Consider the following 18,237-nt stretch of genomic DNA (forward strand, 5'->3'; position numbering starts at 1 on the left):
GTGGTAGATGAGGGTGGGGGCACAGTGGTTGTAGCTGGGGGCACAGTGGTGGTGTATTGTTAGGTTGGGGAGCAGGGGTACAGTAGTGGTAGGTGGGGGAGCATAGGTAGTGTAGTGGTAGGTGGGAGCAGGAGGCATAGTAGAGGAGGGTGGGGGAGCAGAGGTAGTGTAATGGTAGGTGGGGGTGCAGAGCAGTGTAGTGGTAGGTGGGGGAGCAGGGGCACAGTGGTGGTAGATGGGGCGGGGCACAGTGGTTGTAGCTGGGGGCACAGTGGTGGTGTATTGTTAGGTTGGGGAGCAGGGGTACAGTAGTGGTAGGTGGGGGAGCATAGGTAGTGTAGTGGTAGGTGGGAGCAGGGGGATCAGTAGAGGAGGGTGGGGGAGCAGCGGTAGTGTAGTGGTAGCAGGGGGAGCAGGGGCACAGTGGGTAGTTGGGGGTACAGTGGGTAGCTGGGGGAGCAGAGGGCACAGTGGTGGTAGCTGGTGGAGCAGGGGTAGTGTAGTGGTCGGTGGGGGAGCAGGGAAACAGTGGTGGTAGGTGGGGGACCAGGGGGCACAGTGGTAGTAGCTGGGGGCACAGTGGTGGTGTATTGGTAGGTTGGGGAGCAGGGGCACAGTAGTGGTAGGTGGGGGAGCATAGGTAGTGTAGTGGTGGGTGGGGAAGCAGGGGACACAGTGGGGGAGCAGGGGTAGTGTAGTAGTAGGTAGGAGAGCAGGGGCACAGTGGGTAACTGGGGCAGCAGGGGCAGTGGGAAGGTGGGGGAGCAGGGGCACAGAAGGTAGCTGGGGGAGAGAGGGCACAGTGGTGGTAGCTGGGGAAGCAAGGGTCACAGTGGGTAAGTGGGGAGAAGGAGCACAGTGTGTAGCTGGGGAGCAGGGGCACAGTAGGTAGCTGGAGCACAGTGGGTAGGTGGGGGAGCAGAGGGCACTGTTAGGCCTGGTGGGGAGCAGAGGGCATAGTTAGGCCTGGTGGGGGAGCAGGGGGCACAGTTAGGCCTGGTGGGGGAGAAGGGGAAACAGTTAGGCTAGGTGGGGGAGCAGGGGGCACAGTTAGGCCTGGTGGGGAGCATAGGGCACAGTTAGGCTAGGTGGGGGGCAGGGGGCACAGTTAGGCCTGGTGGGGGAGCAGGGGGCATAGTTAGGCCTGGTGGGGGAGCAGGGGGCACAGTTAGGCTAGGTGGGGGGGCAGGGGGCACAGTTAGGCTAGGTGGGGGGGCAGGGGGCACAGTTGGGCTAGGTGGCGGGGCAGGGGGCACAGTTAGGCTAGGTGGGGGGCAGGGGGCACAGTTGGGCTAGGTGGAGGGGAGCAGGAACTGCTTCCCTTAACTTACCAGGCAGAGGGTTCGCCTGCATGTAGCTCCGCCCCGCTTGCAGTGTAGCTCCGCCCCTGCTTGCCATGTAGCTCCGCCTTCGATTGCCGCTTAACTCCACCCCCTTTGCCCTCACTGATAGACCCGAGTGGGGTCTGTCAGTGAGGGCTGAGTTAAGAGGCAGGGGGGGCGGAGTGCGGCCACGCTACACAGCGCAGCCTGTATTAGGGGAGGGCTCTGAGCTCTCCCTCACAAGCTGTCACTAGGAGACAGTGCGAGCTGTGTAGGCTGGCAGGGCGCCCCCTGGTCCATGGCGCCCTGTGCGGCCGCACAGCTCGCACACCCCTAAGGCCGGCCCTGGTTACATTACAGATCCAGTTGTTGTCCAGTAAATATACGATACGCAATTCAAGGTCCATTTCAGTCAGATCAGGGCTTCAATTATTTATAATAAGTGTATGCATTATGCCACATTTACTATAATTTCACCATTTTCTTATATTTTTAAAAGCTTCATGGAAATCTCAGGACAGATCTGTGACTATAACAAAAAGGGTTGTGATCTAGTTTTGCATCTAGCTGCAACAGATATTTATTGGTGTGAACTACTAAAAAAGGGGTGAGTTTGAGGCCACACTCTTCCACAATCCTTCAATACACATTATATTGAACATTTAATCTACATCTAGAGCCCTCACCATCTGCTCCTACATCTGGTCACGGGTCAGTGTGTTTCTGTACTGTTTCTCAGAGGCCCGATCTTGCAGCAGTTACATGCCCAGTTATGCAGCCTGAGAAAGAATTAACATTAAATTAAAATAATATTATGTAAGTATTTCTATTGTGTATTTACAAGCGGTGCTCGAATTGGCAATAGGACTCCACAGTTTATCCGGTTGACATTTGTCAAACCCAGAACCTTCGGGGGAAACCAAGATAGTTCTCAGAACGTTCTTAGGCAGGCATGAGAGTGGACATATCCATCCAGTAGGTAAAACAACTGCAATTGCCACATCTGGATAAAATAATAATGACCATAAAACTGTATCTGAACGGCTTCTGGCATCCTGTCAATCATAATCGTATTTCATAGGCCTGTCTGCTGACGAACAACAGCTTAGCAAGAATATTGGTATGTTTCCTTGTGCATTCCTTAACTTCCCCATTGCCTATTTAACACCTTCAGCGAGGAGGAGATTGCTTGTTGGTGTAAATAAATGATCAGCTTGCCACTAAGCTGGGTGATGAGTAAGAGACAGTAAAAGTGGTCCAGATTCCATACCCTGCATTAATTCACGCTGGAGACAGGGAGGTGGGTGATGGTTTTATTGCACCCTCCTTCCACATGACATTACTGGTGATTTAATGGGTCTGACTGCAAGGATTTATGAGTGCTTCTGTGCGAGAGCTACAGAGGTGCAACCACTTCAAGTAATTTACATGGTACTGGTGCAGAGCAAACAGGGGGTTTATTTTCTAATGGAGATCTGAATTGCAGCAATCAAAGCACAGATTTTTGCAGCTGCCTTGTTGTTACGAATTGAAAAACCCTGTCTTCGGTGGAGTAATGATTTCCACCGTAACCAGGGGTCAAAAGTGATCTTTGTGCTTAGTGCTGGGTTCGGAAAATTCAATATAACTCTTTAATAGCCTGAATGCTTTACCTACTTTGCCACTAAAAGTCGAAGATATGTTATGGCCTAATTAAACTAATGTAATGTAATGTAAATGTATTTGAGGATGTGATAATCAACATGTAAACATAGGCTTTTGATTGCCAGGTTTACTACAAATTAAGTATTCACAGAGCGGTTGAGAAGTGCAACGAGACTCACGCAACCCTGTCACTGCGCATTCAAAGCATTATCACTCATTTGATGTAAATGTAGTGTGAATTCGGGTTAATCCAGCATGCAAAGTCACGAAAACATGTTTTAAGGGAATACCTCGAAATGCAAGAATAATAAGGCATGTCAATTAATGTAGAGAGGTAGTATAGACATTCTTAGCCACAAATGTGGCAATTATAGAATTAATTGGCACTCACTGAATTGTTATATAGGTAGTGGAGAGAGATGGGGCACCTGCTTGTGAGACTCAAAATTAACACGTTGAATTCAATGTTAGTAATGTATTCATAGTTAATCACTTAAGTCCTCATCTTTGCAAATTAATGCGAATGGAAAATAAAAAATCTTCAAATTCAGTCAAAGTCACCGCTTGGCTGTATTTGCTTCAGTTTTGCTATTCGAATTAATTTTAGGAACATTCTGAGTTTACTGAATAACCCCGTATCGCTATCAACCAACAAGTGTGCTCAGCTTTTTTTTTTTGTATCAAACAATCAGAGTGCTGGGCAAATTATCCAGCAAAGCACTCTCCCATAATAAACAGTTTTCATTTTGTCGACTAATACATTTAGTCACATTTTAGTCGACTAAAATGTTTGAGATTTAGTTGACTAAAACTAGACTAAAATTAAAACAATTCAAATGACTAAAATACGACTAAAACTAAAATGGCTTTTTAGTCAAAAGACTATGACTAAAACTGAATCGAAATTTGCCGCCAAAATTAACACTGGTGTGTGGGGGAGCCACAGAGTGGCTGAGGAAGAGTCAAAAGAGACAGACCGGGACTTGGTAGAGAGACACCGAGAGGGGCTGGTAGAACACAAAGAGACACTGAGGGGCTGGGAAAGGGGCAAAAGGGACAGATAGAGGCTTTAACTAAACCCATTAGATTTTAATTGTGTCGACTAAAATCTACTGGAGATTTAGTCGACTAAAACTAGACTAAAACTAAAACAATTGTAGATTATACCAGCTTTAGTGTAACTATAATCTTAATTTTATTAATGACAGGAGGCGAATACCGTATTTATCGGCGTATAACACGCCCTGAAAATAGAGGGAAAATCGTGGGTGCGTGTTATACGCCGATATCCCATAATTACTTACCTGTCTTGAAGCGTGGGCCAGTGTTCAGCGCGCACCGCAGTACTGGAACTTCAATTTCAGGTTCCGGTTTCCGGCGGGACTGAAATTTAAGTTCCTGTACCGCGGTGCGCGCTGTGAAGCCGGCCCACGCTTCAAGACAGGTAAGTAATTATGGGACAAGGGAAAGGGCACTAGGGGACACTATGGGAGGGGGGGGGGGGAGAATACTATGGGAGGGGGGGGAGAATACTATGGGGGGAATACTATGGGAGGGGGGGAGATTACTATGGGAGGGGGGGAAGAATACTATGGGGGGGAGAATACTATGGGGGGGACACTATGGGATGAGGGGGGAACACTATGGGAGGGGGTGGAGAATACTATGGGAGGGGGGGAGAATACTATGGGAGGGGAGGGAGAATACTATGGGGGGAGAATACTATGGGAGGTGGGGGAGAATACTATGGGAGGGGGGGAGAATACTATGGGGGGGGGAGAATACTATGGGAGGGGGGGAGAATACTATGGAAGGTGGGGGACACTATGGGATGAGGGGGGAACACTATTGGAGGAGGGGGAGAATACTATGGAAAGGGGGGGGAGAATACTATGGAAAGGGGGGGAGAATACTATGGAAAGGGGGGGCATTATGGGATGAGGGGGGGGAATACTATAGGAGGGGGGGAAATTTCCTGGAATTTCCTTCTAAGAATGAGGTGCGTGTTATACGCCGATAAATACGGTATTTGCTTAAGTCTCTCTTTACTTGAACTCCACAGCAGCACATTAACATAGAGAGATAAACACCAAAGACAAAAACATAAGGTATCTATATAAAGCTCCTCCTAAGCCACCATTTCCTCTTTCACGCTGCGACAACATAACGTACACAACAATGCCAGTAAACCAATTAAATGAAAAAAATATATAACATAACAATGAAAAACATCCGGAAGAAATTTTGGAGAATGGATGTGATCTTAAACTTCATCCTGCAAAGCCGTCGATTCCTTGAACTGCAGTCCAACCATTAAACTGAAACGAAATAGAGTCGAAAAACACTGATTAGTGAACGAAATGTACTGATAAAACATAAACCCACGATCCAGTACTGACAGTATAAAAGACATGAAATCCATCACCAAGCACCGGCAATACAATATACCAGACACCTCCCCCAACTTCCCCATACATAACCCTAGACTACCAAACCAAGCCCAGGCGACCAGACAATTCAACAGAAACACAATAGAAAGTACTCCATCCAAACAAGGGGGAGAAAACAAAACTGGGTGGGAAATATTCGCCTCCTGTCATTAATAAAATTAAGATTATAGTTACACTAAATCTATAATTTTATAGCATGACAGGAGGCTTCATATTTGCTGTTTTAACGCTCCGACAGTAAAGCAAAAGAAGCATAATCCGATGGTCTAAAGTAGAATTGGCGAAAGGTATCCTCACGGGACCAGTCCGCCAAACGCGAAATGTCCTGAAGGGAAGCGCCTGCCATGAAAGCTCCGGAAGCCGCGGCGCCCCTAACAGAATGCGCTCCGAAGGACACATTGACCCCCGCCAGTGACAATAGCCATCTTATCCACCGAGTTAGGGTAGGGGACGAGACCGGCTTGTGGGGTCTGACATATGAAAGCAATAACTGGCCAGAATGAGAAGAGCGAAATGGAGCGGTAACCGCTACATAACGAGCCAGTGTCTTCGCTACACAAAGTTCAGGCGAATTCCTGAAGTAAGGATACGACACAACCGTCGAATCCAACTTGGTACGTCTAACCACCTAGAAGGAGACCCCCTCTGGCGAGAACGTGAAAGCGTCGACATCGAAGGCCCGGACATCCGAAACACGCTTGAACGATACCAAACACAACAAGAGGGCAAATTTAGCTGAAAGCTGGCGAAGGGAAAGGTCCTGGTTATCCGGTCATTCCCGAAGGAACGCTAAAACCATACGCACATCCCAGAGGGAGGAATACTTAGGCGCCGGAGGACGTGCCAGCCTCATCCCACGCAGAAGTCTGCAGACTAGCGGATCCTGGCCGATGGGAAAACCTCTAAGCGGGACATGCGCCTCCGAGATAGCTGACCTAGTCACATTAACCGAGCGGTACGATCGACCCAATTCAAAGAGATGCGACAAGAAATTCAGCACGCTAGTTACAGGGCCTGTAAAGGGATCGATATCCCATTCCAAGCACCAATGACACCAGGAACCCCATGCTGACAGGTAGCACCTCCTTGTCCCGGGAGCCCAGGAATCCCAGAGGAGGTCTCTAGCCGATTGCGATAACGCCTCGACATTCCAGGTACCCCTGAAAGAGTCCAGGCCACCAAGAGCAGGTGGCCGTCCCTCACTAGAGGGTGAGGGTTGCCCTGGGAGTCCGCGAGCAGCATTCGAGCGGACAGTAAGAGAAGAGGGTCCCAATAGGAGAGATCCAGGAGTTCCGGGAACCAAGCTTGACCCTGCCACAGCGGAGTCAGCAACACTAAAGACACACATTGACATAGAACTTGTAGCAACACCCTGGGGATCATAGGAAACGGAGGAAACGCATACGCTCCCTGCGAAGGCCACACCTGGAGAAAAGCATCCACCGCTGCGCACGCTGGATCCGGGAGCCAGCTGAAGTACTTCTGGGTCTGGTGATTCATCCTGGATGCGAATAGATCCACTGTGAATGGACCCCTCTGACACCTGAGTTCGAGGAAGATGGGCCGAATGAGTTTCCAGTCGCTGGCATCCCTCCAATGTCTGGAGAACCAGTCCGCCGTCAGGTTCGACTCTCCCGGAAGATACTCCGCTTGTAAAGTGATGTTGCGTTGGAAACTGTAAATCTCCTCTGTCACCTACGATAGTGCTCGAGACCGAGCGCCCCCCAAGCGGTTGATGTATTGTACCGCGGAGACATTGTCCATCCGAAGGAGGACACAGCAGTCCGACAGGTGGTTTGCAAGGCTCCGAATCGCAAATGAACCCGCAATCAACTCCAGACAATTGATGTGGAATTCCGATTCCTTGTCCGACCATGGGCCCCCCGTGGACCCGGTCGCACATGTGGCACCCCAGCCCCAAAGACTCGCATCCGATTCCAGCACAAAATCCGGGGTAGGTCCGAAGATCGCCTTGACGTTCCAGGCGGACATATGCAGGAGCCGCCAGCGCAGTTCGGTTTTCACGTCCGGAGACAGGGAGATCAATTGGTCGTAAGAGGGTCTCTTGCATAGGAAGTGAGCCTTCAGCCGTTGCATGGCCCTGTAATGCAGTGGGCCCGGGTAGATCGCCTGTATCGTGGCAGAGAGGAGACCCACCACGCGAGCCAACATTCGAAGGGGAATCCGGTCTTGTCCTAAAATCCGTCTTATCGCCTTACGAATGGTCGCTATCTTGGCTAGGGGCAAGCGTAGAACACATTCCTTCGCATCGATTTCGAAGCCCAAGTGTCAGGGTGGTAGTCCGGTGCCTGACCCTGCCACAGCGGAGTCAGCAACAGTCCGGTGCTTGACCCTGCCACAGCGGAGTCAGCAACACTAAAGACACACATTGACATAGAACTTGTAGCAACACCCTGGGGATCATAGCAAACGGAGGAAACGCATACGCTCCCTGCGAAGGCCACACCTGGAGAAAAGCATCCACCGCTGCGCACGCTGGATCCGGGAGCCAGCTGAAGTACTTCTGGGTCTGGTGATTCATCCTGGATGCGAATAGATCCACTGTGAATGGACCCCTCTGACACCTGAGTTCGAGGAAGATGGGCCGAATGAGTTTCCAGTCGCTGGCATCCCTCCAATGTCTGGAGAACCAGTCCGCCGTCAGGTTCGACTCTCCCGGAAGATACTCCGCTTGTAAAGTGATGTTGCGTTGGAAACAGAAACTGTAAATCTCCTCTGTCACCTCCGATAGTGCTCGAGACCGAGCGCCCCCCAAGCGGTTGATGTATTGTACCGCGGAGACATTGTCCATCCGAAGGAGGACACAGCAGTCCGACAGGTGGTTTGCAAGGCTCCGAATCGCAAATGAACCCGCAATCAACTCCAGACAATTGATGTGGAATTTCGATTCCTTGTCCGACCATGGGCCCCCCGTGGACCCGGTCGCACATGTGGCGCCCCAGCCCCAAAGACTCGCATCCGATTCCAGCACAAAATCCGGGGTAGGTCCGAAGATCGCCTTGACGTTCCAGGCGGACATATGCAGGAGCCACCAGCGCAGTTCGGTTTTCACGTCCGGAGACAGGGAGATCAACTGGTCGTAAGAGGGTCTCTTGCGTAGGAAGTGAGCCTTCAGCCGTTGCATGGCCCTGTAATGCAGTGGGCCCGGGTAGATCGCCTGTATCGTGGCAGAGAGGAGACCCACCACGCGAGCCAACATTCGAAGGGGAATCCGGTCTTGTCGTAAAATCCGTCTTATCGCCTTACGAATGGTCGCTATCTTGGCTAGGGGCAAGCGTAGAACACATTCCTTCGCATCGATTTCGAAGCCCAAGTGTCAGGGTGGTAGTCCGGTGCCCGGGACCCAGACACAGTGTCCAGGCGGCGGCGCATGGACCGGGACCCATAATGCCTGATGATAAGTAGGAATCACAATGTGGAGGTGGATTAGCAGGGTCTGGTGCAGGGTGACCGTACGCCCCCTGGTGTTGAGCACCAGCGTTTGTGCAGCCACATACCAAGAACCTGAATCAGCTTCAGTGGATACCAGGAACTAGGAGCTTAGAAATTAAGCAGACCTCCCAGGAGCTGAATAGGGAGGCTATGCAGCAAGATTGTATCCAGTACCTGAAACAAGGCTAGACTAGAGATAGGCACCAAACATGAAAACAAGACAGAACTAGTAGAACCCAGAACCAGAGAAGGATAGTAAGCTAAACCCAGAACATATACACAAGACATGAGGAAAACATGAACATAACTTGGGCAAGACTGGACAGGACTGTACATGGACTGGGTATACAAACTAAAACAAGACAAGTTAACATAGGGAAAACAAGAGGAGAAATAACAAAGTACTACATATGGAAATTATGGGGATTCAGTCACACTATATGATCATACATTGCATAAGCCTGCCAACAACGCCAATGTACCCCATATCTGACAGGTCCTACACTGCCTAATGTATACTAAAACAACCAAAAGACATATAGAGCACTTACCTGCAAGAAAAGGCAGAAGCCTTGAGGAGCTGCCTGCAGGAACACTGAAACAGAGTGAAGGATGGAAAACAAACGGGTGTGGCAACATAAAACAAACTTTTAAATGAAACCTGGAGACTGGGAATCCAAGGGATGGATTACAGGAATGAACCCAGAAATCCCAGCATAAAGAAAACCAGACATAGAATAGAAAACCAAAAAACAAGAAAAACTAAACAAGAATTGTAACAAGAGTACTGGATACCAGAAGCCATTGCCAGACATCTTCACAGAGCAGGACGTGACACCAAGAACTCCACCGTCTGGGAAGCCTCCAAAGCCAATTTCTTCAGATTGACCACGAACCCCAGGTGTTCCAACAAGGAGATCGCAGAGCGAGTCTGAGATCTGAGCCTGGAGGGGTACTCGCAAAAAATCAGCAAGTCGTCCAGATATATTATGCAGCGGACGCCCTCCGACCTGAAACGTGCGACCACCCGCTTCAGGAGTTTGGTAAAGCACCAAGGAGCCGAGCTGAGGCCGAAGGGAAGGCATGTAAATTGGCACGGAACGCCCTTCCAGACGCAGCGAAAGAATCTGCGACAATCCTCGACCACCGGGACGGAAAGGTAAGCGTCCTTCAGGTCCAGCCTCGTGAACCAGTCTCCCGGCCGGAGAAGGTCCCGAAGAAGATGAATGCCCTCCATCTTGAAGTGGTTGTAGACCACGAAGGTGTTCAATTCCCGTAAATTGATCACCGGGCGGAACTCTCCGGACTTTTTCTTCACCAGAAAAATCGAGCTGAAGAAGCCCCTCAAATCTGGGGCTCGTTGGACTGCGCCCTTGGCGAACAGTGCCCGAACTTCCGTATCTATCAAGGACTGTTGGTCCCTTGCGATGATGGGGATCCTTGGAGGACCAACCTGCGTTGGAGGGGAATGGAAATTTATGACATAACCCCGCACCGTCCGAAGGACCCATACATCTGAAGATACCTCCCGCCACCTGTCTCTGCAGTGAAACAGTCTGCCCGCATGCAATGTAGGGTGATCGAAAGTGGCAGGTGGCACTCACCTGTAGGAAATCTCGCCCGTCCTCTGGCGCGGTATCCATGACCTCTATCCGCCCTCTGAGCGTAGGGGGTTCTGGATTGGTATGATGGAAAGAAGGACGGACCACGGGATCTGTGGCAGCCCGAAGACCAGCCGCGGCTGGAGACACAACCCCGCTGTCGTCCAGCCCGTCCAAAAACCCGGGATGATTGCGGCCGAAATACTTGCTTAATGGAAGATTGAGCTTTATCCAGGGAAGTAAACAGATTGACGTGCTTATGTAACTCCTGTTCCCCGAACAGCAGGCCCTTAGCCAGGGGGCCCAATTCTTTGGACCCCAGCTCCGACAGCTTGTTGTCGATACGAAACAGAGCCGTCTTCCTGCGTTCCGTGCAAAGGGCCACATTGGCGTTGCCTAGCAGGAAAATGTAACGAAGCGCCCAGTCCCTCATGTTGGCCGGGTCCAGCTTCGTACCTTCAGTGAAGGCTTCGTCTGCCAGGGCCGACATCCTGCACAGAGGGCCCAGTATATCCAGCTGTTTGTCCTGCGCTGAACGAAGGCTACGCTCCACTCCCTTCTTGGGATCCCGACCCGTACGGGTCAAATACGTGGCCACCAGGGGATCAAAATCCGGGGTTGCTGCCACCTTGTCTGGCAGGACGGGTCTGGGGCATTCCGCCCGTAACTTCTTGCAGACCTCCCCATCAAGGGGTCTGCGGACCCAGTAGTGCATGAATTGTGCCAGGTGGTCGGGCAGTGACCATTCCGAGGATCTGGGGTGCCGTATAGAGTGAGGGTCAAACATAGGCTCTCCTGTAGCGTCCAGAAAGGTATCGTCCCCTAGCACCGCCGTGGGGTGCCTCCGTCGTCGGCGCGTCTTCATCCTCCCAGCGCCAACCGGGACCATTCCTACGGTCCTCCTCCCAATCATCCTCTTCTTCTGAGGGAGATTGGTCTGCCCGCCACTCATCCAGCACGGCCATAGTAGGGGGGGGTAAGGAGGCCTCCTCCCCTGCGCCCGATAGACGGCGGTGCCTGGCCGGCGAGGCTGATAACCTCAAACCTTGTCGCTTCACTGGAGACTTGCCCTTCCGGGAGCGAGGTTCAGGGCCTTCACTCTTCCAATAGTGCATTTGCGCACTTGCCTGCTCTCGTTCCTGAGAGTCTGACTCAGCCGAGTCGTCTGCCAAAAGGGGGCTTCCTCTCGCACTCCTGTTCGCTTGCGGTTGAGGGAGGGCCCTAGCCAGGGCTTTCTCCACCGAGGCGGCCACTGCAGCATTAATTAATGCCTGCAAATTCTGCTCCTGTGCAGATGCTTCCACAATGTCCGAGATGATACGTGATACGTAAGGAGATAAAGAACAGGTATCACCAGCAGGCAGCAGGGGTAGCACCCCTAATAATGGCAGAGGCAAGTAGTAAATGCATGCAGGCTCAACACACGGGGATCCAGGGTATGGAGCCACCTGGCCAATAGCATGCGTAATATGGCACAGACAGAGCAGGCCAAATCATGGGGCACAGACAAAGCAGGCCAATCAAGGGGCAAAGACAAAGCAGGCCAATCATAAGGGCACAGACAAGGCTGGCCAGTATACAGGCACGGGTAGTACCGGCTCAGTGATAAATGGAGGCAGGAACGTAAATCTCCACAGGTGACATGCAGGTAAATCTTGACAGAGGGCGTGCAGGGTAGAGATGTATCAGGTCTCCAGGTCAGGCCCAGACCAGTGTGGGGATAATGTCACCAAGCAGGGTCCCATGCAGGAAACATGCAGAGATAATGCATAAACCAATCCCTAATTAGTCCAGGCAGCATGCATGGATAAAGCAGAAGTGGCACAGAATCCATGCACTGATTGAGACTGTAGTTAGCAGAGTATAAAACAACATGCATACAACTTCTACATGCATAGAGAGGGAAAACATGCATAAAGATAAACTTATAATAACATCAGAATGGCATACAGTATCATCATTGATGGGCACTGAGAAGAAAGCAACATAAAGCGAAAAGAGGCCCTGCGCCTTTAAATGCAGGGCGTGCATGCGGCAGGAAGAGCCGAGAGCCGCGCACCCCCGGACCCGACCATGCGGTCACGGTGGAAGTGCGCACAGAAGCCGAAGCCAAGAGGCAACAGAGAGGCTCCCTGATCCCTCCGCACGCCGCCCGTGAAGAGAATGCGAGCGGGGACGCGGGAGGGACAGGAGAGCGACAGGGGAGCAGGAAGAGGATTCCCGTCCGGCGTCGAAAGGCGGCGGGTGGGAACCAGCACGTGGGGCCGCCGGAGTCTTACTCCGCGGTCCCGACAGCCGGCACGGGAGGCGGTCGGGTGACAGCTTCCCGGCGACCGGCACACAAAAAAGGCAGAAGGAAAACGAAAATAATAAACCAGAAGGCGAAATAGAGACTCAAAATACAAAACTAAATAGGAGAAAGCAAAGTAAAAAACGGCAGATAGCCAGAACTGCCAAAGAGAAAGGAAACAAAACCATAAAATAGAATAAACAGAAATAAATAACTGTAATGAAAACACAGAATAAACACACCAAGGATACAGTAATTAAACACACCCATATAAAACAGGAGGCAGTGGTACTCTGACCTGTACTGTCTGCGGAGCAGCAAAGAAAGTGGTGGCTTAGGAGGAGCTTTATATAGATGCCTTGTGTTTTTGTCTTTGGTGTTTATCTCTCTATGTTAATGTGCTGCTGTGGAGTTCAAGTAAAGAGAGACTTAAGCAAATATGAAGCCTCCTGTCATGCTATAAAATTCAGGTGGCTAAAATACGACTCAAACTAAAATGACTTTTTAGTCAAAAGACTATGACTAAAACTAAATAATAAGCCAAAAACTGTCAGATAACACTTACAGAAAGTGGGCAAAAAGATAATAGTTTACCCTTAATTATTAACAATAAATGGTTATTAATTTATTATTATTATTATTATTATTATTATTATTATTATTATTATTATTATTATTATTATTAGAGGCTATTTCCCACATAGGTCTCGTACAAAGATTTGCTCACTCATTCTATAACTGAATAACCCTAAACCATCTGCAAATCACTCCAAACTACAAATGCTCTCCAGAAATGGAATGTCACAGGGGATCCCAAAACCCCCAATATTGGGTGATAGCTTGAGCTTCTCATAGGGTTCATCACTGAGGCAAGGCTGCAAATAATGTTCTAAAATATTCTTGCTCCAGGGTCCCTCTCAGCTATCATACACATTCTGTGCAGCTTACTGAATGCCCTTCTGGTCCATCGTATCAATAATATTTGGCTGGTCTGTATACATGAACTTTCCACTGGGATTTTATAAATTTACATTTACATCTTAGAGCATAATGCATTATGAATATCTGCGACTCTTATTGCATGAAATTACATGACTGTGAATGAACTATTGGGATTGTTTGCCTTCAAATAAATGTGCATAAAACTGTGAAAGCCGGGTCCTGTGCTTCAGGAAAGAAATCCGGACTCAAATGTTGCAATAAAAAAAAAAAAAATCATAACTTTATTTCATCAAAATCATATAAAAAATACATTTGTACGAACACGGAGGGGAGGTCACGCGTTTTGTGCCAGGTTGGCCATACAGGCATTAAAACGCATTGGCTTTTCCCCTGCTCTACTCACCTCTGTACAGTGTTCGTATGTTTTTTTTAATACGTTTTTGATGTAATAAAGTTATGGTTTTTGATTGCTACGATTGAGTCCGGATTTCTGTCCTGAAACACAGGACCCAGAGTTTACGCTTTTATGTGCTTTCTATGAGAGGACAACTTGCTCAACAGGAGTCTCGTGGGTAAACATAATTAATTCCTTAATTTAACACATTACTTAAACTGCCGGTCTCTGAACTGCACTTGTTCTATAATTCCAATAAATATGCCCATATTGGCCCATTTATGTTTGCAGCCTGATGGGTGTAGGTCGTGCTTAATTCCACAGTAGTTGATATTATCCGCATTCCACCTCACTCAATAAATTGCACAGTTCTGTGTGATTGAGTTGCAATTTATTTTTGCAGTAATAGTTTCAATGTAACTTACACGGGTATGAAGCATCCAGTTGCAATGAGGTGCATACCCTTGCAATTCCACACTAACTGGGGTAACCTAAAGAGTTACAGACAACACAGGTGACAGTTGTTTTCCTGGGAGTCGATAATTCAATGTGTCAAGTAATAATCTCAAAACGCAAACAGGAGACAAACCAAGGATTTAGATCCAATTGTAAGTCCGAAGGTCAAGTGAGGTTACAATCTTTAATGTCCAGGAAACAAGCAAATGACGCATAGTCAATAAATAGAATGAAAGAAAAGAAAACCATTTCATATGCATCAGATTTCCCTGGGCGCCGATCAGAGTGTAAATACTGTAGTTCACTTGTATTATCTTTAATGTCTCCACTCGAAGACTGGATGATAACATTATAAAAATATATTTGGGGCCATTACAAAGCACTGTCTGGAAATCTATTCATAACCAAAACTATATGTATGACACAAGGTTACTCATTTAGACTGGAAGAAAGGAGATTTAGTATAAAGCAAAGGTATAGGTTCTTTAAAGTAAGAAAAATAGATATATGGAATTCTCTGCCTAAATAAGTGGTTTTATCAGAGTTTCTACAGATCTGCCACCATAATATTAGGAGATATAATAGTTAATATGTAGGATAACGGTTTACTAATCCAAGGAGAGATCTGACTGCTATGCTGGGGTGAAGAAGGAATATTTTCCTAGTTTGTTGGAAATGGAAGTGCTTCAGACTGTTTTTTTTTTGTGTCTTCTTTTTGATCAACAAAAGAAACAGATGTGAAATAGGTTGAACTCGATGAACGCAAGCCTTTTTATTGCCTACGTAACTATGTAAATATCTATGTACACATTAAAAAGCAGCAGAACTACTGGTGGTGTAGGGTGCACGTGTGTCTGTGTCAATATGTGTGTATCTATGTGTGTGTGTTCATGTGTATCTGAGCCAGTGTGTATATCTATGTGTGTCAGTGTGTATATATACACACATTTATACACACTGACACACACAGATTAACACATATACTGACACAAATACATATAGTTATAGTTAGTATGTAACTAACTAACTATAACTATGTATCTGTGTCGGTATATGTGTTTATCTGTGTGTGTGTCAGTGTGTATGTGCATCTCTGTCTGTATGTTTATATATTAGTGTCAGTGTGTTTTTGTATCTGTGTCAGTATGTGTGTGTATTTGTGTCACAGTGTATGTGTATATATTTGTACATACCAGCATGCAAACCCCAACATCATACACAAATATACCCCTGCATTAAAAGCCAACACTACATACAACCACAACTTTGTACTCAAATGGCACAATATGCATTCAAACGCTAACACTACACTCAAATACACACCTGCATTCGAATGCCACACTACACACAGGTGATTGCAGCCCTCTTGGTTTCCTATGTAACTACATACAAACACACCACTGCATTCAAATGGCAATAAAACATACAAATACACCCTTACAGTCATGCACACATACTCCATACAAAAACATGCTTACATTTAAACCCACAAACACTGCTCATAAATACAACTCTGCTAGGATAGGCAAATGGTAGGAGTTGCACAACTGCACAATGGTAGGAGTTGCACATATTTTGCCCATCCTTGCACTTGAAGGGGGCCCCAAAAAAATTATTGCACCATAGGCACTCTCTGCATTAGTTCCACCACTGACATTAACTGCTATATTACATCAATGCATAGTCACTGCGCCTTTCTCTAGTATATGTTAATATCTGGCAAGGTAGGTGCAAAGTCTTCAGGATGCTTCTTTGTAATAGTAAATTTGCAATTGTAAAACTAACTTATAGAAGAAAACGCGATGTTACCACAAAGTATAAAGAACAGTGATCAATCTCAATTAAAAAAACTAAAAAAAAAACCTAAGGATTATGGGACAGTAGTGGGGCTCTGTGGTTCTGGAAAAATCATAAATAAATAATAACAATAACAATAATAAACAATATCACGGCCATACCACAATAGTGCCTCTAATGATACGCCTGTGCTGTGCCACCTCAGTACAATTCCTTTGTGCCCCCGAGTGCAGGACACCAGGAAACGAAATCAGGACGCTGGGATGGGACCCTAAAATAGGGAATGGTCACTTGGAAGAGATGGGAGTCCTAAGTGTGTTATCACCAACACAACTAGATTTACAATGTTATTATAATTATTAGCACAGTGAATTCTGTTACAGCTCATTACATCTCAATCGCCCATATTTACACATGGAACATGCATTAACATTTTTTAATTTTCTTTTGTTTTAGCAATATAGTCACTTCTGAGCAATGCCGACTTCAGATGGCGCAAAAACTGTAGCATGGTGTTTATTAAGCACAAATATTTGTCTTAACAAGGCTAACATGAGTTAACGATTTCAGAAGGGCTAGCAAAGCAAACAGTCCTCTTTCTTTAATTCATATACTGTCCTATGGCTGCAGAAATTCAATATGTGTAATATCTGCAAACATTGGTAAATAAAGCCTTTGGGAAGAGCTGTACACAGCTAATGGTTTCGGCCGGCAGTGATTACGTTACAGGATTATTCAGTTCAAACACTCAATTTCTTCAGCTGTACGAACAAAAGAACAGCACGACACTCTGTATTGAAACACTTAATGCGGGTTATTAATAGACTGACGGGGTTATTTAGAGATCAATGATTGCTCTTAGAATATCAGGCTGGAAAAAGAATTCTTTATATATACCCGAGCCCATCTCAATAAACAGGATATGCATGGGAGCATGCAGGGTGACTAAGTATGTAACTGTGAGGTTCCGTAATCTTACAGAGATAGTAGACCAACCGAAAACAGATCCAGAAGTATGAATGAATACTGCGTTATTCCTACTGCTCATGAAGACACACATTCTGTTGCTGGATTCGCTTCCTTTATATTGTGAAAAACAATTAAGCAAACAGATGTCTAAGTTACTGGAGTCCCTTGTGGTCATAGAAACCTGATGAAACAGATAAAAGGTAATGGATCCGAGCATAGCGGTAAGGATATAGCAGATTTTAAATCGGAAGCAACATACAGACAATGACGTTTCGACCACGCAATCTGGTCTTTTGGACACACTGTGTGATCGGTAAAAAACGCCATTGTCTGCATTCTGCTTCTAATTAAAGTATGGTATATTCTAACTGTTGCGTTCAGATCCATTACCTCCAAGTTTGACAAGGTTTTGGTTACTCATCGTTCCACGATTGCACCAGTGGGGTTTCTATTTTTTGCAGCTGGAAGTGCGCATTCGCTAAACTGTGACCGAAACCAGATGAAGGATTGATTTGACCAATCCAATTGAAGACAAAGGTCAGTGGAGGAATAACAGACCAGAGGACAGGAAAGAGAACAGAACGTAGAAAGACCTCTACATTTTCTGTATGTCAGCTGTGTTGGGCTATGTATATCTGAACTGAATATTTTAGACTTCTTTAATATGCTGAATTGAATATCCTGAAATATTTTTTCCTTAGGACACAGTTATGTTCTGATCAAGAGTCACTGCAACATTTAAGGGCATTGATTATTCTGATTTAATTTAACAGCGTTGGGACTGAGAGCTATCCAACTGTCTCAGTGTAGGGAGCGCCACCTACAATAATAAAGGTTCCCAACCAGTATTCTTTAAAGTTTTACTTGAAATTAATAAGGGGTGAATATAGAATGTTATTCAGGATACACACCATAACCA

Source organism: Pelobates fuscus, chromosome 9 (genome assembly GCF_036172605.1).
Source record: "Pelobates fuscus isolate aPelFus1 chromosome 9, aPelFus1.pri, whole genome shotgun sequence".
NCBI lineage: Eukaryota > Metazoa > Chordata > Amphibia > Anura > Pelobatidae > Pelobates > Pelobates fuscus.